The sequence below is a fragment of the Dasypus novemcinctus genome, chromosome 17, assembly GCF_030445035.2.
Source record: "Dasypus novemcinctus isolate mDasNov1 chromosome 17, mDasNov1.1.hap2, whole genome shotgun sequence".
NCBI lineage: Eukaryota > Metazoa > Chordata > Mammalia > Cingulata > Dasypodidae > Dasypus > Dasypus novemcinctus.
The window spans coordinates 26,149,633-26,174,081 of NC_080689.1; positions in this window are offsets into that span (position 1 = coordinate 26,149,633).

Consider the following 24,449-nt stretch of genomic DNA (forward strand, 5'->3'; position numbering starts at 1 on the left):
GATTTTTTTACTAGGAGCACACTTCAAAAAACCAATCACAACTCCCCAAATAACTGGTGAAGATTTTGTGAGGAGAAGTTATTGAGATCTTTTTGGTAGGTTTTTATTGTTATAGAACTTTTTGGTTCCCACAGTCTGACAAGGTCTGTCAACATTCTGATTATATCTGATTTACCAAAACAAAAAACAAAGAAAACACTAGTTCCCAGTTTTATATTCCATAGGCATTCCTTACTTTATAAAATAAATATTTTGGTAAAGTTCACTATAAAAAAATATGATTATAAATAAAATATAATGCTACTTGCTTGTGGGTACAGTATTTGTACACAGTACCCATTAAAAATTATTTCCAAGTGGGGAAATTTTTTTTTTAATAAACTGGGTTAAAAACTTTTAATAATCAAGGGCACTGAAATGAAAAGTTAGGCTGGAGCAGGCTAGCCGTGGCCAAACCAAAAAGGATTTTCCTTTGTTACATATCCCTTACTTCAAAATTATTTTTCTGCTGTTCACCATTGCCATGGTCTCCGTGCTCACAACTACCAGATCTTAAATTCCTATTTATGAAACCCACATTAGGCTCTACTCTTCTCAAGTGCACATGAATCATTCTCTAGGACAGACCATATGTTAGGTCACAAAACAAGTCTTGAGAAATTTAAAAAGATAGAAATCATATAAAGTGTTATCTATGACCACAAAAGAATGAAGCTAGAAACAATAACAGAAGAAAAACTGGATAATTGACAAATTCGTGGAAATTAAACAATACACTCTTAAACAACCAATGGGTTAAAAATGAAATCTCAAAGGATTTAGGAAATATCTAATTCCTAGGTGAATAAAAACAAAAGCACAACATACCAAAACTCTTGGAATACAGCAAAGGCAAGGCTAAGAAGGAAATTTGTTTATTTTTATTCAATTTTATGGAAATATAACAATAAACCACACAATTCATCTACAGTGTACAACCAATGGTTTTTGGTATAATCACAGAGTTGTGTGTTCATCGTTGCAATCAACATTACAGCATTTTCATTACTCAAAAAAAAACCCAAAACTTCCCTGCCCCATAGTAGTCACCTCTCAGTCCTTCTATCCTTAACCTGCCATACATAACTGCTAATCAATTTCCATCTCTATAAAATTTTCTAGGGTGTACTTTATTTTTTAATATATTTTTATTTATTGTTAAAATATACTTAGATTACATAAAATATTACATGAAAAATATATAAAGGATTCCCAGATGACCCACTCTCCACACCTCCCACTTTTTCCCACATTAACTTCTTTGATTAACGCGGTACATTCATTGCAACTGATGAACACATTTTAGAGCATTGCCACTCAACATGGATTATAGTTTACATTGAAGTTTACACTCTCTCACAGTCCATTCTGTTGGTTATGGCAAGATAAATAATGGCCTATATCTGTTGTTGCAATGTCATTCAGGACAATTCCAAGTCCTGAAAATGTCCGCATTTACACCTCTTTTTCCCTCTCCCTGACTTCAGCACCTACAGTAGCCAGTGTCTCCACATCAATGATATAATTTCTTCCACTGCTAGCATCACAATAAGTCTATAGTAGAACACCAGTAAGTCCACTCTAGTCCACATTTTATTCCCCAGTCCTGAGGATTCTGGGATAGTGATGCCCACTTTACCTCTAATTGAGAGGGGCTTCAATCCTTTATGGCTAATGGATGGACTCTCTTGCTTGCAGTTGTAGACTCTTCTCAGTTCTTTCGTGTGGTGGTTGTCCATCCTCACCTCCTTGTTAGTTGTCCTGGGTGCCCATCTCTGTAAATTTATTTTTATTTACATTTGGTATAGAGGGAGTTAAACAATATGTAGTACTTTGTGTCTGGTTCTTTCACTTAGCATACTAACATACTTCCTTTTTAAAATTTTTTACCATTGATGGAAAATATTACTATTCTTTGCAGCTCATATTCTGCTTTGGTTGTATATTTTTCTCTATTTTTAAAAGAGTTTCAGATTACATAAATGTTACATCAAAAATATAGGTGGGGGGAATGGACATAGCCCAAGTGGTTGAGCGCCTGTTTCCCATATACAAGGTCCCAGTCTTCATTATGGTTCACTTTTTGCACCATGTACTTTAATAGATTCTGACAGAGGGTATACTGGCCTGTAGCCATCATTGCAAGATCATACAGAACAATTCCATGTCCCAAAGATGCCCTATGTTCCACCCACCCTTCCCTACTCGCCCTCCCTCCCCCCCAGAACCTACAGCAACCACTAAGTTTCAGTTTTTGAAGAATAAGGTTTATAGTTACATGCATTAACATTGAGGGCCTGACATACTGGTCTGTTTTCTTTTATTAGGCACTGCCTGTGTACCAATACGTTCTAGCCCCTCTATTTGAGAATGTAGCAGGACTCTCCAGGATGGGAGTTTAATACTTTCTTGTTTATTGTGTAGGTCTCCACCCACTGAGATAACACCCTATACCAGAAGGAAGGAAATAACAAAGATTAGAGCAGAGATAAATGAAATAAAGAGAATAAAAAAACAATAGGGGAAGTGGACTTGGCCCAGTGGTTAGGGCATCCGCCTACCACATGGGAGGTCCACAGTTCAAACCCCGGGCCTCCTTGACCCGTGTGGAGCTGGCCCATGCGCAGTGCTGATGCGCACAAGGAGTGCCGTGCCACGCAGGGGTGTCCCCCGCGTAGGGGAGCCCCAATGCTCAAGGAGTGCACCCTGTAAGGAGAGCCGCCCAGTGCGAAAGAAAGTGCAGCCTGCCCAGGAATGGTGCCGCACACACAGAGCTGACATAACAAGATGATGCAAAAAAGGAAACACAGATTCCCGTGCCGCTGACAACAACAGAAGCGGACAGAGAAAAACACACAGCAAATAGAGAGAACAGACAACTGGGGGGGAGGGGGCAAGGGGAGAGAAATAAATAAAATAAATCTTAAAAAATATATATAAAAAAATTATTCTTTCTTCACCTCCACATTGGTCTTGGGGATTAGTTTCCCACTGAACAGAAAAAATTCATGTATTAGATATTGAACTGACTGCTTTCTGGATTTTAGGAATAAAATGTACACAGACAGCATGGTAAGTACATAAATATCCCAGGACTTTCTTCTGTCAAATATTGCTTTATCTTAATAATTAAATTAAATGCATGTGTATTGATTTTTAAAATGGCTTATATTATAAATGATTACTATAAATGGAACTTGTTCATTTTAAGAATTAAACATTAAAAAGAGACCATCACTTTAAAAAAAAAGAACTGTAAGAGGATATTGTGAACAACTGTATGCCAACAAATTATATAACCTAGATGAAATAGATAAATTCCTGGAAGCACACAAACTACCTATACTAACTGAAGAAGAAATAGAAGATCTAAACAGACCAATGACAAGTAAAGAGATTGAATCAGTCATCAAAAACTCCAATAAAGAAAAACCTAGGACCAGATGACTTTACTAGTGAATTATACCAAAAATTGCAAGAATAATTAATATTAATTCCACTCAAACTCTTCCAAATAATTGAAAAGGGGGGAGCACTTCCTCATTCATTCTATGAAGCTAAAATAATACCAAAGCTAAATAAAGTTATCACCAAAAAAGGATATTACAGGCCAACATCACTTATAAATATAGATGCAAAAATTCTTTTAAAAATACTAGCAAAAAAAACACAAAAACCTGCAGACCAAACCCAAAAGCACATTAAAAGAAGTATATACCATAATCAAGTGGGATTTATCCCAGGAATGCAAAAGTATTTAACATGAGATAATCAATCAACGTAATATACCACAAAATTAGAATAAAAGGAAAAAACACACCATCATCTCAACTGATGCAGAAAAGGCATTTGACAAAATCCAATACCCCTTCTTGATTAAAAACATCCAGAAAACTAGAAATAGAAGGAAATTTCTACAATGTGATAAAGGGCATATATGGAAAAAACACAGCTAACATCCATACGCAATGGTGAAAGATTGAAAGCTTTCCCCCTAAGATCAAGAATGAGATAATGTTGTCTGTTTTTACCACTGCTATTCAATGTTGTTCTAGAAGGTTTAGCCAGAGCAATTTGGTAATAAAAGAAATAAAAGGCATCCAGACTGGAAAGGAAGAGGTAAAACTTTCCCTATTTGCAGATGATGTGATTTATATGGACTATTCCAAACAATCTGTAAGAAAGCTACTAGAGCGGATGATAAACAAATTCAACAAAGTAGCAGTTTACAAGATAACACAAAAGTCAGTGATGTTTCTATATACCAGCAGTGAGCAATCCAAAAAGAAAATCAAGAAAACAATTCCATTTACAATAGTAACTAAAAGAATAAAAGATCTAGGAGTAAGTTTAACCAAGGATGTAAAGGACTTACACAAGGAAAACTACAAAACACTGCCATAAGTATTTTAAAAAGACCTAAATAAATGCAAAGACATTCTGTGTTCTGGATTGGGAAACTAAATATTGTCACAATGTCATTTCTACCCAAAGCTGTGTGGTACTGGCACAAGGACAGACATATAGACCAATGAAATAGAATTGAGAGTCAGAAATAAACCCTCATATCCATAGACATTTGATTTTTTTTATTAGAGAAGTTGTAGGTTTACAGAAAAATCATGCAGAAAATAAGAGTTCCCATATACTAGCCCCCACCCAACCCCACCCACTCCACACATGCAGTTTTCTCTATGGGTGTTTTTTCCTATCTTAGTGCAGCAGCACCGCACCTGCACCTCTCTGCACAGGTCTGGGACAACTTTTTTCTTTTTCCTTTTTTTTTTTTCTTACCAGTTGGTCCTGGAGATCGAAACCAGGTCCTCATATGGTAAATGGGAGCTCAACTGCTTAAGCCACAGCCGCTTCCCAGTTTTTCCTATTATTAACACTTTGCCTTAGTGTGGTAACTTTGTTACAATTGATGAAACAATATTATTATTTTATACTGTTAACTATAGTCCATACTTTACATTAGTGTTCACTGTTCATGTTGTACAGTCCTATGGATTTTTAAAAAATTTTTTCTAGTAACATATATACAACCTAAAAATTCCCTTTAATTGCATTCAAATATACAATTCAGTAATATCAATCACATTCACAATGTTGTGCTGCCATCACCGCCATTCATTATCAAAACCTTTCCAATGACTAATTAAAGCATGAACTCCCCATTCTCTACCCCTACCCTGACCCCTCTAGTAACCTGAAGTCTAATGTGCTTATTTGAATTATTTCATGTGAATGTGCTTATTTGAATTATTTCATATCAGTGAGATCATAAATAGCTGACCTTTTGTTTCTGGTTTATTTCACTCAACTAGATGTCTTCAAGGTTTATCCATGTAGTTGTACGAATGATAACTTCATTCCTTTTTATGCATGGACACTTGATTTTTTTTTTTTTTAACAAAGGTGCCACATCCACTCCATGGGGAAAAATAGTGTGATGCTCTATTAACATATGGTGCTCAGAAAACTGGATATCCACATGAAAAAGAATGAAGTGGACCCCAACCTCATACCATATACAAAAACTAACTAAAAAATATTAGCGCTAATATGATAAATTCTTAGTCAAAACAACAGGGAAATGTCTTCAGGGCCTCATATTAGGCAATGGATTCTTAGATTTTACATAAAAAACACAAGCAACAAAAGAAAAAAATAGATAAACTGGACTTCACCAAAATTAAAAACTTTTGTGCATCAAAAGACATTATCAAGAAAGTGAAAAGACAATCAATAGAATAGGAGAGGGCGGCGGACTTGGCCCAGTGGTTAGGGCGTCCGTCTACCACATGGGAGGTCCACAGTTCAAACCCCGGGACTCCTTGACCCATGTGGAGCTGGCCCATGTGCAGTGCTGATGTGCGCAAGGAATGCCGTGCCACGCAGGGGTGTCCCCCACGTAGGGGAGCCCCACGTGCAGGGAGTGCACCCTGTAAGTAGAGCTGCCCAGTGTGAAAGAAAGTGCAGTCTGCCCAGGAATGGTGCCACACACACGGAGAGCTGACACAAGATGATGCAACAAAAAGAGACACAGATTCCCGTGCCACTGACAACAACAGAAGCGGACAAAGAAGAAGATGCAGCAAATAGACACAGAGAACAGACAACCACGGTAGGGGAGGAAGGGGAGAGAAATAAAGAAATAAATAAATCTTTAAAAAAAATAGAATAGGAGAAAATATTTGGAAACCACAATCTAATAAGAGTTTAATATCAAGAATATATAAAGAGATTCTATAACTCAACAACAAAAAGACAAACAACCCAATTTAAAAATGGACAATGTGTTGACAATGTGTTTGGAAAAAAATATGTTAAATGTACCCTATAGACCATAGTTAGTGATGACAGTTAGGTGATATTCTTTCATAGTCAGTAAAAAATGTTCCACAACAAAGTAAGATGTTGGTGGAGGGGTGCGGTATGGGAATTCTGTACATTATGTATGATTGTTTTGTAAGTTCAAAATTTCTACATATATATACATATAAAAGAAAGAAAATGGACAATGGATTTGAGTAGACATAGTAGACATTTCTCCAAAGAAGATACATAGTTAGCCAATAAGTACATGCAAAGATGCTCAGCATCATTAGCCATTAGGGAAATACAAACCAAATCACAGCAAGACACCACTTCACCTCTACTAGGATGGCTATTTTTTTAAACAAAAAAGAAAATAAAAAGTGTTGTCAAGGATGAAGAGAAACATGAATGCTCATGCATTGTTGGTGGGATTTTAAAATGGTACAGCCACTGTGGAAAATAGTTTGGTGGTTCCTTGTTACTTCATGACCCAGTAAATCCATTTCTGGTTATCAAATCAAAAGAATTGAAGGCAGAACATGTATTTGTTCATAGTAACATCATTCACATTAGTCAAAAAGTAGAAACCAACCAAGTGTCCATCAACAGATAAATGGATAAACAAAGGTATATGTGTACAATGGAATATTATACAGCCTTAAAATGGAATAAAATTTCGATATATGCTACAACCCGGATGAACCTTGAGGACGTCTTGTTGAATGAACTAATTCAGACCCAAAAGGAACACAGGCCTCACATCCTTTTCAAGGAGAGGGAAGGATGGGGCCAAAGATGGTGCCAGCTATATCTGTCCCTGTTGTATTATTTCATTGACCAGAACCATGTCACATGGCCAAGCATTTGGCTGGGACAGCTCATATCTAGCCCAGAATGAGTCATTGTTGCCCTAACAAAATTAGAGTTATCCCAAAAAGGAAGAAATGTTAATAGTGTAGGTAACTCAACAACGGTGTCTACCACAGTCTTCGAACCAAAATGTGCTTTTCTGGAGTGTAAGCGATCTAACATGACACAAGATCATGTTTTTCAGGTGACAATGCATCAGAAGGCCTGAAAACTGTTCGTGACCCTAAAGATGGAGATTCTGGAGTCTTTATTTTCTAGACTTTGAAGAGTTTAGCTTTCTATAGCTGACATCATTTAATTGTTTTCTGCAATTATATAACAAAGCCCAGGAAGAATCTACAGTACCACAAACATGTGGGGCTAAGACAATAAATTTATATAACATTTTAAGACTTTATTTCTCCTCTCTAAGTTAAGTTTTGGGTTTCTGCATATCTTCTTTCATATGGTGACTTTTGGCTCACCAATGGCATCAAGAAGTGCACCATCATTGTTGTCCAGCATGCTGTAAGAACTCTCGTAGGTGAACACACACAATTAATATCTATGGTAAGTTCTAAATGTAGCTACGTATAACATATTGTAGGCTCATATATGAGCTTGTCACTACGGATCAACAGTTCCCATACTCATGCCCAGCATACCCTGTGATAAAACCTTATTCATATGGTGTGGACCATTGACCATGAGGTGCAGCGGTGCTCAGAGATGTATTCACCAAATGCAATGAATGTCTGATGATGATGGAGGAGTGGGGTGAGGGGAGTGGGGGGTATATGGAGACCTCATATTTTTTTAATGTAACATTAAAAAAACAAAGACAAAAAAAAAAACACCTTATACAGCTCTATCTTGCTTGAATTCAAGTTCCAAATGCAAGGATCTTTCTTTTGTTTCTATCACCAGTGCCTAGAACAGTGACTGAATGTATTAGTCAGCCAAAGGGGTGCTGATGCAAAATACCAGATATTGGTTGGTTTTTATAAAGGGTATTTATTTAGGGTAGGAGCTTACAGATACCAGGACATAAAACATAAGTTACTTCCCTCACCAAAGTCTATTTTCACGTGTTAGAGCAAGATAGTTGCCAATGTCTGCAAGGGTTCAGGCTTCCTGGGTTCCTCCCTTCCTGGGCCTTGCTTTTCTTTCCTCTGTGTACTTACTTCCTGAGGCGTCAGCATCAAACTCCAACATCAAAAACTCTCAACTCTGTCCTTTGCCATGACTTTTATCCATGAGTCCCCACCCACCAACAGGCAGGGACTCAATGCCCTACTGACATGGCCCAATCAAAGCCCTGTCATAACTCAATCACAACCAGGTACAGACCAGATCACAAACATAATCCAATATCTAATTCTGGAATTCATAACCATATCAAACTGCTAAACTGGAATATACCAGGGCTCAGCAAACATTTCTTAATTGAATAAGTGAATCTCCTTGCTTCCCCTTTTCCACCTCCTACCTCTTTTTCAGAAGAAAACCATAATATGCTACGCACATGAGGTACTTTACCATGAAAAGTAGAATTGTGCCCTAGTTCCCATTCTATCGAGTATTTTCACATATTCCAGTCAGCAAACGGGTATTATGAGGAAGAGGAAATGTACAAGGGACTAAGAGGCCAGTTTTCTCTTAAAGCAGCAGACTCTCCGTGGAAGCATAAGATCAGAAGTTCCCACATGCAGGATGAGGGGACTGGAGAATCAATACAGGTAGTATATGATGAAGCCAGCTCCCACAGCTCACAAGAATCAGTTGTCAAAACTTCAGTAATTTTGTGAACTGGTTGACACCATGTTGGTGCTTGAAATTGATCTTGGTGGGCGTATTTATAACAAGGAAGTTAGCAAATGCTACAAATCAGAAACTGTTTTCATTTTTTTTCCCCAGAGAACCAGTTTTTCAAAATTTACCAGCACACCACTGAATAGAGGCCTGTGATGGAACGAAGAACCACATGCTTAGATGCCTCTATGAGTAAAGGCATATGGACAGGGAAATGGATGTGGCTCAACCAATTGGGCTCCCGTCTACCATAAGGGAGATCCATGGTTCGATGTCCAGGGCCTCCTGGTGAGGGCAAGCTGGCCCATGCGGAGTGCCAGCCTATGTTGGAATGCCGCCCTGCACAGGCGTGCCCCCCTGCATGGGAATGCCCCCCAGCATGAGAAAGCCGCCCCATGCAGGAGTGCCAGCCGACGCAGAGAGCTGGTGCAGCAAGATGACACAACAAGAGACACAGAGGAGAGAAAATAAGAAGACATAGCAGAATAAGGAGTTGAGGTGGCGCAAGAGAGTAATCGCCACTCTCCCACTCTGGAAGATCCCAGGATCGGTTCCCGGAGCCACCTAATGAGAATACAAGCAGACACAGAAGAACACATAGCAAATGGAAACAGAAAGCAGACAACAGAGGGTGGGGGGCTGGAGAAATAAAGAAAATAAATCTTTTAAAAAAATACACTTAAAAAAAAAAGGCATATGGACAAAGCGATCAACTCCATCAGTGCTAGCAGCAGAATCCTCCGAATGGCTGGAAAGGAAGAAACAGTTGCCCCTCAGGGGTCATCATCAAGGATAAGACCAAATTAGTCCTTCTGTAGCAGAGGCCAGCAAGGACCCTGATACCACCTGCATCCGTGGCCCCCTTCCCCTACTGTTACAGAACTGTATAGACCATTACCCTGAGCATTTATCCTCACAATAGAGACAGAGTCCACCAAGAGACTGTTTAAAATGACTGTTTAAACAAAGAGACTTTTGATTGGCTAGTTTAACATTTTTCACAGTGTAACGAAAGAAAGTAATGCTCCACAAAATCTCCTTGAGGCATGGGGAAATGGTTTGCTGCAGGAGCTGGGTGGGATTCTTCTAGTTACTAAGAGAAGAGAGAGGTTTTTAAAAAAAATAGATGGTGAGAAAACACTGTCATAGACGAGAGGACAGACATCTATGCTTTCTGTAGACTTCCTGATTGAGTCAGCTTTCTTTGATCTGGTTTATATTAGATTCAATGGTTGGGGTGGAAATTATATATAAATACCAAATAGGATCCGTTATTCTCAGTTCCAAGAAATCATTGTAATTTTTATCTTTGTAATAATGGGGGTGGAGAGTGGACTAAGGTAAGGAATGTCTACTGCATCCATTACTGCATTTTTAAAAATAGTGATTTCACATTTTTACAGAACCATTTTGACCTGGCTACTGTAAAACAGCTGTTTCAAAAAGTCCTGCTTCAGACCTGTATTCTACTTGATCTTCCAACCTGAATTCTACTTGATCTATCCTCACCACCTCAGTCCCTGCTCCCTGAAACTTCAGACTAAAGAACACAGGAACATTTGCCTGTAGCAGAGGTCACAAAGAATCTATTGACAAATAATAGACGGCTTTTTAAAAGCAGTAGGAGCAGAGGTAAAGCCTATGCAAATTCTTTTTCCATCCAGGAATAATTTTTTAAATCCTAGGCATTCATCTCCTTGTTCGTGATTGAATTATCACCTCAATTCCTCACACTTACAAATCTCTTTCTAAATATATTACACCCAAATCACTGAAGTTTCTCAGTCCACAAAACCACCATATGTTAGAAGTGAAGGAGACTCTGACTTCATTTAGCTCACTCCACTTTTACCACACAGGTGAAGAATCTGAGCCTAGCCCAGAGTCCATAGCCAAGAACAGCAGAGCTGTAACTCAGCCCACCTTCCTTCCCTTCCATCCACTGCTTTTGCCTGGCTGTCCCCTTTTCTTCTAGTGTGATTTAATCACATAATCAATTTTTTTCTTCTTAATTGCATTTTTATAATGTGCAGGGCAATTATTGAAAATAATATAATGAACTCAACAAGATTATTTTGTGTGGTGGAGACTGCAGAGAGTTGGAGAATAATGTTCAAGAAGAGAGAAATGGGATAAATCACTATTTTTTAAGGAGGTATCAGGGATTGAACCCAGGACCTCAAAAGCAGGCATTCAACCACTGAGCTACATCCACTCCCCTGGTAAATCACTTTTTTTTTTTTCAAGATTTATTTATTTATTTCTCTCCCATTCTCCCCCCCGCCCCAGTTGTCTGTTCTCTGTATCTATTTGCTGCGTCTTCTTTGTCCGCTTCTGTTGTTGTCAGCGGCACGGGAATCTATGTTTCTTTTTGTTGAGTCACCTTGTTGTGTCAGCTCTGTGTGTGTGTGGCGCCATTCCTGGGCAGGCTGCACTTTCTTTCACGCTGTGCGGCTCTCCTTATAGGACGCACTCCTTGCGCATGGGGCTCCCCTACGCGGGGGACACCCCTGCGTGGCACGGCACTCCTTGCGCGCATCAGCACTGCGCATGGGCCAGCTCCACACGGGTCAAGGAGGCCCGGGGTTTGAATCGTGGACCTCCCATGTGGTAGAGGGACGCCCTAACCACTGGGCCAAGTCTGCTTCCCGGTAAATCACTTTTGATTATCCCTTTCACATGCCTATCCCCTCTTCATTCCTCATATTAAGCATGTTTTTAGATATGAAATCTTGAATATTTCACAATTCACAGAAAAAAATAGTGGTTGGCCAAAATCACTTTTATGCAAACAAGTTGCTTCTTTTTTCTCAGCACACTGCATTTCTGAAATACAATTTAATCTTCCAGAAGGGATCAGTTGATATGCCAAATTCCAGCCTTGGTGTGAGCATCTCACACTTACTTGAACTGAATCTGGTTTATTCTTTTTTCCCCTTCCCTGCCTCCACCCCCACCCCCACCCACACCCCCACTCACACCCACACCCACACCCATACCCTCACCCCCACCCCGCTGTTTTTGTTGTCTGTGTCCATTTGCTGCACGATCCTCTGTATCTATTTCTCTTTTTGTCTTCTCTTCCCGTCTTCCTCCTCTAGGATTTCCCAGGATTCGATCCTGGGGACCTCTGATGTGGAAAGAAGTTCCCTGTCAATTGCGCCACCTCAGTTCCTGGTCTCTGCTGCGCTTTGCCTTGACTCTCCCCTTCGTCTCTCTTTGTTGCATCATCATCTTGCTGCGTGACTCGCACAGGCACTCAGCTCACTGCACAGGCACTTGGCTTGCCACAGGAGCACTTGGCTTGCCATGCAGGCACTCGCATGGACACTCAGCTCACCACGCAGGCACACTTTCTCTTCTTCTTTTTCACCAAGAGGCCCCAGGGATCGAAACCAGGTCCACCCATATGGTGGAGGCCTTATCACTTGAGCCATATCTGCTTCCTGGTTTATTCTTGTATAGTCTTTCAGAAAATATTTAAACCTTGTTCTAAAGAATATAGGAATAACATAGAAGCTAAGGGAGGAGTTCCTTCTCTCCCCTCCATATGGTGTGGTGTGTAGACGTGAGTTTGGGGACAGCTGACACCATTTTGTTAGCATGGGAATTGCCAAAAGGAAGTCATGGGGAGCCCTAGGATGAAGCTGACTCTACAGAAGGCAGAGGAGACAGACCAAGAAGAATAAGGTCCTTGGTGACATTGGATCTGCTACACCAAGCTTACCCGAAGCTCTGGAGCTGTCAGCTGCCCAAGCCAATCAATTTCCTTTTTCATTTAAAAATACTTAAGGGAAACGGACTTTGGCCCAGTGGTTAGGGCGTCCGTCTACCATATGGGAGGTCCGTGGTTCATACCCCGGGCCTCCTTGACCCGTGTGGAGCTGGCCATGCGCAGTGCTGATGCGCGCAAGGAGTGCCGTGCCACGCAAGGGTGTCCCCCGCGTGGGGAAGCCCCACGCGCAAGGAGTGCGCCCGTGAGGAAAGCCGCCCAGCATGAAAGGAAAGAGCAGCCTGCCCAGGAATGGCGCCGCCCACACTTCCCGTGCCGCTGACGACAACAGAAGCGGACAAAGAAACAAGACACAGCAAATAGACACCAAGAACAGACAACCAGGGGAGGGGGGGAAATTAAATAAATAAAATAAATAATTAAATAAATAAATAAAAAATAAATAAAAATACTTAAAAATAAAAGCAACAGGGAAGCAAATGTGTCTCAAGCTATTGAGTGTCTACCTACCACATGGGAGGTCCCTGGTTTGGTTGCCGGTGCCTCCTAAAGAAGACAGAGAGCTGGCGCTACAAGAGACACAAGAAGAAAGACATAACAAGAGACACACAAATCAGAGAGTGCAGGTTTCCATTGCCCCGTAAAGAGGACAAGCAAGACAGCAAGTTGACACAAATTGACACAAGAAGAAAAACACAATGAGAGACACAACAAATGATGAAGCACCTCTCTCCCGTATCGGACGTCCCAGGTTCAGTCCGGTGCCTCCTAAAGAGAAACAAGGAAGGTGAACAGACACAGCAAGTGCAAACAATGAGAGATAATAAATAAGTAAACTAAATCTTTAAAAAAATAAAATAAAAGCAACAAGGCCCAAGTTGCAAGAACAAGAGGCCGCAGGAGGAAAGAGAAGCATGAAAAGAGAAAGTGAAGCTGGCCACAGACAAGTGCGAGCCCCAGGCAAATCCGTGAAGGAGAAAAAACCTCATCCTCCATGTCCTTCTTCCCTTCCTCGACTTCGAGGCCTGTGCTGGACATAGCTTAGGCACCACCTCAGCTCCTCTGATTCCAGCATTTCCGCCTGGTGGGCTCCAAATCTTCGCAAGGGCCTCTCACCTAAGCCTGCCTCCCACAACTCCTGCCTCTTCGCCAAGGCCTCACTGTCTCTGAGGGAGAGGCGCCTGGGGAACCTTTGGCATTCACACCTGTGTAAGCCTGCCCAACAGGGGAGCCAGGCCGTGGAGGGAACCTTCCACCCAGTGCGGGGCTGGAGCTTCCCCTCTCTGCCCACAAATGGGCACAGAGACACACTGCACACTGCTGCCTGCTGCCGATTTGAGAATCACCCTGTACTGCTCCCCCTCCTTCCCTGCTCTGCTTCCCCCGTCCTTCACGCCTGCTCCCTGGGGTCACACTTCCCTCTAAAGTACTTGCACAAAAGCCATTTGTTTCAGGTTCTGTTTCAGGTTCTTAACCGCCAGGGCCCTCCCTTGGCCGCCTCCTCTGGGCCTGTTATTCTGGCTGTGCCCCCATTAACCCTCCTGATCTCTCACTGCCAAAGAAGAGGACGCTTCTCGAATATTTCACAGGGTTTCTTCTCTGGCCTCGAAAAAATAGAGATGAGCCTGGGGTGCCCGGAAGTGAGAGGGACACCAGGGTCACCCTGGGCGGATTTGTGGCGCTGTTCCACGTCCGTCCGTCCCGCCACCCTCTTCTCATGCAACACCGTCACTGGCCAGAGAGAAGCTGGGGGCAGGCAGCTTGGCTTTCTTCTCCTGGTCCCAGTCCCCAGCAGGCACGCGTCCAGCTTGATCTGCCCCTTTCATTTTCTCAACCAGTATTTATTAATTGTCCTTTATGGATAAGGTACACACTCAAGTGTTTTGGGGACTGTAGCAACGTACAAACCACAATCCTCATTTCTCCTCTGAGAATTCATAATCTAGAACAGGAAATGAGAGGCATACACAAATTATGATTTTTTTTTAGGAGGTACCAAGAATTGAACCTGGGACCTTGTATGTGGGAGGCATGCACTCAATCATTAGCTACATCTGCTCCCCCAGACTATGATTTGTAAAAAGTTGCTACTTTATAAGTGTCCGAGGAGTTTTAAAGAAGACAATGAATCAAGCCCCTTGTGTGGCTCTTTCCCTCAAATGCTATATACACATCTTCTCATATAGCTGAAACATAGCTTGCATTCAATTGGGAGATCTGTCCCTTAAAGGGTCATGCCAGTCACCCATTAAAAGTTATATAGACTAAACATGGAAAAATGAAAATGGTTCATTTGTTAGAGGGATGGAATTATGAGGGATTTCCCCCAAAAAAGTTTTGATTTGCATTACCATAATATAATCGCATTTATGCATTTTTTTTATGTTTAGGAAAAAGGCTAAAAACTGTTGTCTCTATAACTCAGCTCTAGGGACTGATTCCCAAGTTAGCCCAGTTCATCTCTGAAATAATCTCCTGAGGACCTGAGAACTCTGCAGGGCTCCACAGAGCACCGACAGCTTTCTAAAATCATAACAACACGTATTTAAACCATTTGAGGATATTTTATGTATCTATAGTAAAGTATTAAACATTTGAAAATTGATGTGCCTATAGAGCTCATCTCAAAACCATTGTTGATTTTTTCTACATCCTTTTGATATTGGTGACAACAATCCCACACAGGCACACTAACCATAAGTAAAAGCTACAGGACGCTGTGTTAGGGAAGCAGGTGCTAGCAGCTACTGGTTTACTAATTACTGCTACCAGATTATTTGCATTTAACACTTCCCAGTCTAAGTCAAGAGACCACAAACGGGAAATGGGGCTCTACCAATACTAGGAGCCTTTGGCAGCCATCAAGCCAACCCAACCTTCAGGACTCCCAACCCAAAAAAGGGCAGAGGGCTAGTAGTGGCTCCTCCTCTGCTGCAGTCTGGGACCCCTCCAGAAATATTCTTCTACCCCTTCTCCCCATCGGTATCCTCCAGCACTGTGCCCAACTCCAAACTTTCAGGAAAGCACTTAGAGGGTATAGATCTCCATTTTAGTGGATAATTTGACCAGAGTGTATCTGAATCTGTATGGTAAGCCATGGTATGGCAGTGTTCTATAATTCTTGGTGCTATCACCGATGGGTGTCCTGTATAAAGCTTAGTAGCAGACTTACTGGAATAAATTCAGTAATAATAATAATAATAGCATTGATTGTGCTGGAAACATACCGCATGCCAAGCACTTTGTTAAACACTTGACATGCATTAACTCAAGTAATCCTTACAGGAACACTGGCAAGTCGAAACTCTTACTATATTTTGCCAATAAGGAAAGTGAGGCTGGTTGTTCAAATAACTTTCCTAAAGTTACGCAGCTAATAAGTGACTGTTATAATCAGGTTTTATTGGGTTGCAAATAACAAAAAACACTTCCACAAAATTAAGCACCCCCTCCCCAAAGAAAGGAAATGTATTTTATTTTAAGAACAAAGGGTCTTTCAAGGAGCCAAAGGGGTCAGTTTGCAACACCAGGCATCAAGATGGATTGGAATCAGGAAATGGAAGTCTGTTAGGAAGCAACGCAGTTAATATCTCAGTCTCCCTCTCCCTCTCTTCTTCTTTTTCTTCCTCAAAGTCTCTGGCCTCAATCTCTGCATATCTGCATCCTCTTCTTTGCTCTTTCTCTTCTTTGCTCCAGACTTATGCTGTGCTCCTCCATATGTGCATGGCCAAATATACCTGCCCCCATCTTCCAAGTTTACTTGTTCTAAATCCAAGTGGTCACAATTCTTAATCTCAGGAGACAGAATCTAATTAACTTTCTTTTCTTCTCTGATTCCATCAAATATGTCCAGGCAGGCAGACATATAATATAAACATGGTTACAGGGCACTTCCCTGGAGGCAGTTCTTAGAGAAGGAGGCTTGTGGTATGAGCAGACTTCCCAAAAGGTATATCCTCCAGTGCTTAAGACTGGGGTTGGAACTCAGGCCTTTCTGACTACAAAGCCAGAGTTCTTAACCACCATACTACTCTGAAAAAAGGAAACAGAATACCCACTGGATTTCCACCTTGTTAAAATAATAGCAAAAAGTGTATTTTTTTAAATTAATCTGGATGAGATTCATTATAATATCCTAAATATTTTTGTGGATCTAATGTATTTAATGATTTTTAAAATTACAGTATCATAAAACATTTAGATTTTAGAAGAAAATCCAAAAAGGACTTCAATGTCTAGCAATATGGTGACGTAACTGGTCAGAGAAATCCTCAGAACAAAACTCCTAAAAATGCTAAAAAGAGTATAAAAAACTTTTTTTAAAAATGCATGGTTGAACTGGATGGTAGTTAAATGAAATCCTTGGGATCAGTGACAACAAGAGAGCGAGATTACAGAGAGGTAAGCGAGTGTCATAAGTGGTGTTTGCCCTGGAGGTATCTGCTGATCCCTGATGACCTAGCACTTGAGTTTTAATAAATCTCTTGAGCATGAGGGCAACAGGAGAAAAGTCTTTTTTGAGATGAGATGTTAGAAAAGAAACCTCCATATAAAGCTAAAACATCCTAAAGATAACTCACTAAATGGATGATTAAAGGGGATAAAACCCTCATCAAACAGAGGAAGATGGGGAGATCCTTATCTGCCTTCGCCCTGAGAAATCCTAACCACGACAGTGCTCTCACAAGGATTCTAGACACATCCACACGGCCTATATGGCCCCAAATCCCCAAGCTGAAAACCTAGTTCAACTGGTCAGAGGTTGGTAATTCTTCCAAGCATCTGATAGGTAAAATCAAATTCTCTTTTTAAGCTCAGGCATTACAGAATTCCCACAGATGAATTTGCAAGCAACATGACCTCACAATGAACAATCATAAAGCACATGAGGAAACAAGCCACCATAAGTGAGTGTCAGCAGAAACAAAAGACAGCAGAATCAGACCTGCAAAAAAGTTTTAAATATTGAAATGATTAGTCACAGAATATATTTAATGCTGAAAGTGTAATGAAAGAAGAGGAAAATATAAAATTGGCCAAGAAGATTTGAACAATTAGAACATTTAAATAATAAATTTTTAAGAATTAAAATTAAAAACTTCATGGACATTCTCAAATAGAGAACATCTCCCAAATAAATGGGCAAGAACAGATGTTCTCAAATAGAGAGGCAAGAATATCTTGAGTGAATAGGCAGTGCCTAATAAAACAAAACAGACCAATATGTCAAGCCCTCAATATTAAAGCATGTAATTATGAACCTTACTTTTGTAAAATAGAAACTTAGCCTAGTAATATATTTTACCAAAGAGTTATCTCCTGAAAACCTCCTTGTTGCTCAAATATGACCTCTCTCTAAACCAAACTCAGCATATAAATTCACTACCTTTCCCCCAATGTGAGACATGACTCCCTGGGATGAGCCTCCTTGGCACAGGGATTAATACCAAACACCAACCAGTGATGCATTTGAAAAAAGACATTTACCAAAAGGGGGAAACATCAAATACAAAAGAGTTTTTATGGCTAAGAAATTTCAGAATGAGTTGGGAGGTCTTTCCAGAGGTTACATTTATGCATGTCTCAGGCAGATCTCACTGCCACTGTGAACAAAGTCTCAAATACCACCTAGATATTATAAGCAAGGCTCACAATCCCTTGAAATCTGTCAGTGGGCCTTACCTTGGAATATATGTTAACCTATTTCCCCAATGTAACAAAGTTAGACTCATTCATAATTTCCTTACACAGGATTCTTCTATCCCTTTTACTTGAGTCTATAATTAGCATATGGATGTCTCAGAACTTAAATCTTTGGTCTGTTCATATTCCATTTGAGCTCTGAGTTTCAGAGGAGTTGCAACCAACTCTAACTCTCCAGATCATTGGACTTGCCCTGGACAACTAACAAAATGATGATGATAGACAACACCTATACCAAAAAACAGAGAGTATATACAAATGCAAGCTAAACAATTCCTTCCATCTGCCCCATAAGATCTAAGCCCTCTCTCAATCTGAGGCAGAGTGGGCATCAGCATCCCCAAATCCTCAAGGTTGAGGAATGAACAAACATAAGGGGGGATGCAATCATGGACAAAGTAAACTTATTAATATTGTAGTAATGAAAAAACACGTAACATTGTTATAAAGATAGTGGTTACAGGGAAGCAGATGTGGCTCAAGTGACTGCGCTCCTGCCTAACACCTGGAGGGGTCCCAGGTTCAGTTCCCAGTACCTCTTGGAGAAGATGATCAAGAAGCAAGCTGCCATGATGGGCAAGTGCAGCAAGCTGATGCAACAAGATGATGCAACAAAAGAGACTCAAAGAGGAAAGACAATGAGAGACAGCAAACAGGGAGCTGAGGTGGCTCAAGCAATTTAGCACCTCTCTCCCACATGAGAGGTCCCAGGTTCAGTTACCAGCGCTTCCTAAAGAGAAGATGAGCAGACACAGTGAGCACATAACAAATGGACACATAGAGCAGGCAGTGAGCACCAACAATTTTGGGGACAATAAATAAAAAAAATAAATCTTTTTAAAAAAAGAGTGGTTATAAGAGGTTCTGAGGGGGAGGAGGAGGAAATAATAGGTGGAACATAGGACATTTTTAGGGCACTGGAATTAAGTGTAAACCACAAAATAAACTATAGACCTTGGTTAATAGTAATGCTTCAATATTTATTCATCAATTGTAACAAATGTTCCAAACAATTATGAGGTATTATTAATAGGGGAAGATGTGGGAGGGGAAGGTGTGTACATGGGACTAATTTATACCTTCTATGTAACTTTTCTGTAATCTAAAACCTCTTTAAAAATAAATTTATTATATTAAAAAAAAAAAAAACTAAATGGGTATCTCACCCTCCTGATTTCCAAAACTTACTACCAAGCCACTGTAATAAAACAGTGTGGTATTGGCATAAAGATAGCCATATAACCCAATGGAATAGAATTGAAAGTTCAGAAATAAATCTACATATCTATAGCCAGCTAACTTTTGACAATGGTGCCAAGTATATAATTAGAAAAAGAATGGTCTCTTCAGCAAATGAAGCTTGAAAAACTGGATATCCATGTGCAAAAGAATGAAAGTGGACCCCTACCTCATACCAAATGCAAAAGTTAACTCTAAATGGATCAAGGACCTAAATATAAGGTCTAAAGCCATAAAACTCTTAGAAGTAAGCATAGGTGTAAACCTTCACAATCTTGGATTTGGTAGTGATTTCTAGATATGATACCAAAAGCATGGCAACAAAAGAAAAATTAGATCAAATGGACTTCACCAAAATTAAAAACTTTTGTACATCAAAGGATGTTATCAAGAAAGTGAAAAGACAAGGAGGAAAATAATTTCTAACCATATGTCTGATAAGCATTTAGTACCCAAAAGATACAAATAATTGATACAACTCAATAACAGAAAGATAAACCAATTCAACAATGGTCAATGGACTTGAATAGACATTTCCCCAGAGAAGATATACAAATGGCCAATAAACACATAAAAAGATGCTGAATATCATTGATAATCAGGGAAACATAAATCAAAACTGCAATAAGATACCATTTTATACCCACTAGGATGACTATTATTTAAAAAACAAAACAAAAAAGAAAAGTCTTGGTGAAGGTGTGGAGAAATTGGAAACTTTATACACTGTTGGTGGATTGTAAAATAGTGTACCCACTATGGAAATTAGTTGGGTGTTTCCTCAGAAAGTTAAACACAGAATGACCATATGACTCAGCAATCCCACTTCTTGGTACATACCCCAAAGAAATGAAAGCAAGGACTTGCACAGATAATTGTACACCAATGTTCACAACAGTATTATTCACAATAGGCAAAATGTGGAAACACCCAAATATCCATCAACAGATGAACAGATAAACAAAACGTATTTACACCTGTGGAATATTATTCAGCTGGAAAAAAGAATGAAGTTCAGGTACATGCAACAACATGTATTGCATGATCTCACTTATATGAAATACCTGGAATAAGAAAATTCATAGAGAGAGATAGTAGATTACAGGTTACCAGGGGACAGAGATTGAGGGGAAGGGAGAGTTATTGCCTAATGGGTACAGTTTCTGTTTGAGGTGATGAAAACATGTGGGTAATGGATGTTGATGATGGTAGCACAATATTGTAAATATAATTAATACCTTTGAACTGTACAGTTTAAAGTAGACATTTTGAGTTGTGAAAAAAATGGGTTATTTATAAAGGAATGAGAATCAAACCGGCATCAGTTTTCTTATTAAAAAAACAGTAGATACTAGAAGATATTATAGTAATATCATTAAAGTTCTGAGGAAAAATGATTTTTCAACCTACAACATTATACCCAATCCCCTACCATTCAAATACAAGAATAGATATTCAAGTGCTCCATAAGTTTACTTTCCTTGAATCCTTTTTTAGGATGTTACAATGGAAGGTACTGCAAACAAATGAGAACATAAACTATTTAAGGACAGAAACCAGACAACAGTGGATTCAACCAAAAGAGAGTAAAGAGAAATTCCAGAATAAACATAGAAACAGGTCTTGAGATTAACCACAGCATAATAGAGCAGGAAGGTAGAGGGCTCCAGGTGTTTGTCTCCTGGGAGAAAATAAAGTGATTTAAATAGGTTAAATAGAATAAGTGAAATGTTGGAAAAAGCTGAAGATATTCTAAAGTCTCAATAAAAAGAAGATAAAAAGGAAAGGCTATTAGAAATTTCAGGAAAATAAATCTTTGTAATAAAATATGGATGGTCCAAATACGAAGCATTACAAAAACTCATAACATCATGCAATTAATAGGCCAGGGAAAAAAATAGGATGGGGAAAAGTTCAATATTTCTACCATGAGTGTCTCAGACATTACCAAAGAGATCTCACAAGGTGTTGTGCATACTTGGATTTCAAAAGAGAGCCAAAGACATTTTCACAGAAATATCACATTTTATGTGTAATATAAAATGCAATCATATATTAGGTATATAACAAACTACATACACAACAAAGGTTTGCAAGTGAATAGATGATATATACAGTAATTGGTAAATGCTATCCATAGTTAATACGCCTATTTAATTAACATCAGATTGAATGCCAGGCAAGTCACATATCAGTTGACTTTTCATCCTATTTCATTGCATTTTAGGGTTTTTAACAGCATTCCTTAAAGGTGGATCTTCATGTAATAAAAATAATTGCATAGTTTTACATTTTCATATACTTAATTTTAGAAAAAAATTGCTGGCATCATTTTAAGAAATGAGGTATATAAAAACTGTATTCCATGAAACAGTCTAAAATTGTTTTAGCATAAAATATTAAGAAAATTAGAATTACAGATTCTATTAGGTATTTTCTAAAATTATTTTTAGTCATGTGCCTTGATCTCCACTGCTAAATGTATAGGTATATACAATGTTCTATATCCATCAGCTTAAAGTTCCAATATCTAATTTTCACTACAACTTAGAACCAACTGGTTTTTACTTGGTATTGACATTTGCATATTAAATTTGAGAATGAGTGTTATTTTCATGATTCTATTAGCAGATGGTTTGTTATTTGGATCATGCTGGGGGAAAAAAAATCTGAATGAGCAAGTTAGTACACTAAAAGCAGTAAAAACAAATGAAAAGAGAATTAGTAAACTGGAAGATAAATGTCAAGAAATTGCTCAGAACACAGCACCAAAAGAAAAGGGATATTTCTAAAAACATTTCAGGAGGTAAAACATCAAAAGCATCCGTAAAATCAGGAATAAAATAAGGATACCCCCTCTCATCTCTTCTATCCAATATTACACTAGGTGTCTAACCAGCCCGAAAAGACAAGAAAGAAAGAACTAGAAATGTAGATATAAAACTGCCAATATTTGCAGACAATAGAAGATATAGAATAATATACAGATTTTTTTTTAGAATCAAGAGTTTGGCAAGGTTCTTAGATACAAAAATCAATATGCAAAAATCAACTGCATTTCTATAAAGAGTAAGAAATAATACATATAATTTTTAAAATACCACTTATAATAGAAGTGAAAATTATAAAGTATCTATAAATAAATCTTATAAAACATGTTCAATAGCTCTATGTAGAACAATATAAATGGAAAGACATATCTTTTTCATGAATAGAAAGACTCATAAAGATGCCCATTCTTCCCAGATTGATTTATAGATTCAGTGCAATTCTGAATCATAACACCACCAGGTCGTTTTCTTTCATGGAGCATTACAAATTTATTCTAACATTTATATGGAAAAGCAAACAACCATTTTTTGCAAGATACTCCTGATGAACAGGAATAGAGACTTGCCCTACTGAATAGTAAGACTAACTGTAAAGCTGTAATATTTAGGACTCTGTGGTTTTGACTGAGAGACAAACAGAGCAGCAGAATGGATGAAGAATCCATAAATAGACTCACACGTAGAGACCTAATATATAAAGAATTGGCATTGCAGATCTGTGAGGGGAAAAAAAAGTATATATACACTATTCAATGATTAGTTTGAGATGAATATTCATATGGAAAAAAGCGAAAAAGATCCCTTTTCCACCCCACCTCACCCCCCACCACCCACAAATTAATTCTAGATGAACTAAGGACTTTGGGGAAAAGTAAAACTATAAACCTTTAGAAAAACATATGAACCAAAAATGCATTCAAAGTAGAGAAAATTTCCTAAAGACACAAAAAACAAACTTTAAATGAGAATATTGATAATTTCTACTACAAAAAAAAGAACTAAGGTTGATCAAATGACATGATAAAGAAGGGAAAAGACAAGCCTCAAACTGAATGAAGATATTTGCAGCACAATACTGACAAAGTAGTACCTGGAATGTTTTCATTTCCTAGCTGCTAAAACAAATGCTACACCATGGGTTGGCTTAATAACAGGAAATTTTTGACTCATAGTTTCAGAGGCTCAAAGGCTTGCTTCTTCCTGGGATTGGTATCTTCTAGCTGGCTGGCAATCTTTGGGGCTCCTTGGCTTTTCCATCACATGGCAATGCTCGCAGTGACCTCTTCTTGTTTCTCTTCCAGGTTCCATTGACTTCCAGCTTCTGGCTGGATTCACCTTCCCTTTCCTTTGCTTACAAGAATTTCAGCCATATCGAACCAAGCCCACCCTCATTCAGTTTGGGCACACCTCAACTAATAACATTTAAGTTCCTATTTACAAATGGGTTCACATCCACAGGACCAGGGATTGGGACCTAAACATACCTTTTGGGGGGAACATCATTCAATCCACAACACAGAATATGTAAAGAACTTCTACAAATTAATTTTTGTGAAAGATGAACAATTCAATAGAAAAATAGGTAGATGTGAACAGACATTTTACAGAGGAGTAAAGAATGGTCAATAAACAAGAAAGATATATCATTAGTAATGAGAGAAATGCAAATTAAATATGTTATACCGTTTCATACCTATTAGAGTGGCAAGTACCGGGTGTTAGTGAGAATGTGAAACCCGGGAAACTCAGGCACTACTGGTGGGAGGATAATTGGCACAACACTTTAGAAAACAATTTGGTATCACTTAGCAGAGGTAACAGATGGGCATGCACTACAGCCCAGTATATCCACTCCAAAACAGCCTATTAAATAGTAAAAACCTGGAAACAACCCAAATTTGCATCAAATGGAGGAATTGATA